Genomic DNA, 1,712 nt, shown 5'->3' with positions numbered 1-1,712 from the left:
TGTATGTGTGTGTGTGTGTGTGTGCGTGCGTTTGTGTGTTTGTTTGCGGTTGCGTGTATGTCTCTGTTTGTTTGTTTGTTTGTTTGTGAGTGTGTGTGTATAATATTAAGTGACATCTTGCTGGATCATATAACGTTGGGCGTGGTTAGTACTGTGGACAGTCGCATTTTTTTCATTGTTCGGCTATAAACTAATAAGCAACTGGAAACTAAACTAGACAATGAAGTCGTAGGTGCCGGGAGTTGATCGTGATTAAGCTAACGGAGAGGTGATAGTTTTCACAAAATTTTGTCATAATTAGGTTTATAGTAGTTTGGTTTGTTCTCTTATCTGTTAATGTCACTATCTTTAAATCCATCAGCTATAGATATACTACCATCGCTTTTAACATCTCCAACACCCACTATATCGGAATAAAATATATCAAAACATATACTTTAAAATAAACATAAATATTCTATATATCATTTCCGTGGACATTGATCCCTGTTTCTCGCGGAAATGTGTAAATAAACCAATATATACACACCGCTCCTTCATCAGCAAGAGTCTCCATTGTAGGGTAATAAAATAGAATAGGGCTACCTTTTTATATTAGAGATAGGTATGAATATTTTCTAGATATAATGGGAATACTTCTTCCTGTAACAGATTGACAAAAGGTTTAATATAATTGAAAAAGTTCAAAATTCGGCTATTTGGAGGCGGCTGCAGACTTACCAGGATGCCAATGATCCCTCCCCATTCCAGTTACAATGAAGCCAGATATCATTATATGGTGTGAAAGAAAGAAAGTAGTAAATCTAGTCGAGTTAACGGTCCCTCGTAAAGATAATATGGACGCCGCTCAGACTAGAAAGATCGATCGTTATAAAAATCTCCTTGATGAATATGAAGACACAGGCTGAAAAGCAGAACATTTTCCGCATTGGACACAGTGTGCGGCAACTGTTGTTGTCGCTAAGCCTAACTTATTGTAAATCAGAGTGATATCCAGACTACAGTGGAGAAAGCAAGTCACTGGATTTAGTTTAATAAGAGACGATGAGCAAGTGGCTAGAAGAATATTGAGCGAAACTCAGCAACCAGTTGATCTAGCAAGTGGAGACTCATCTCAGTGAGGGAGCAAGGTACGCAGTAATGCAATCGAGAGAAAGGCCTGAAACGGCGCACATTCTCTCCTGTTGATCCCACAAGCTTACAAGCATCCGATATACGCAGCTTCCAGCTGGTAGCGCCTGCATCTGCAAGTTGCTTGCAAAAAATTGATACACGTATATAATTTTATATACAAATTTCCGCACGAATCATGGACCCATGTACAGAAAAAAAGGATGTATAAAGCCTTTATGTTTATGTTAATTTATGCCGCTTAATATATTTTCCACATGTCATTAAGCTATTTTTTTTATATCTTTATATAATATCGATCCTTGTACGAAATATGACAATGTCAACCTTGATGTGATTTGAACTCGGAATGCGATTTGAGGGAACTAAAATCCACAAGGCCTTTCCTTCATGTTGTACCAATTCCATGGGAAGTTAACTTTCCATGGAAATTTCGTTCTTCCAGTTTCGTTGTATTTCGTTGTTTCTGAGTGACATAATACATGTAAGTGAAATGAAATTATTACAATTGGGTCTCTGGCCTAACAGCATGATTTTTCACCACTCCTTTAGTCCATATGAAATATAAAAACTATGGTATA

Source organism: Octopus bimaculoides, chromosome 2 (genome assembly GCF_001194135.2).
Source record: "Octopus bimaculoides isolate UCB-OBI-ISO-001 chromosome 2, ASM119413v2, whole genome shotgun sequence".
NCBI classification, from domain to species: Eukaryota; Metazoa; Mollusca; class Cephalopoda; order Octopoda; family Octopodidae; genus Octopus; species Octopus bimaculoides.
This window is presented reverse-complemented; position numbering follows the sequence as displayed.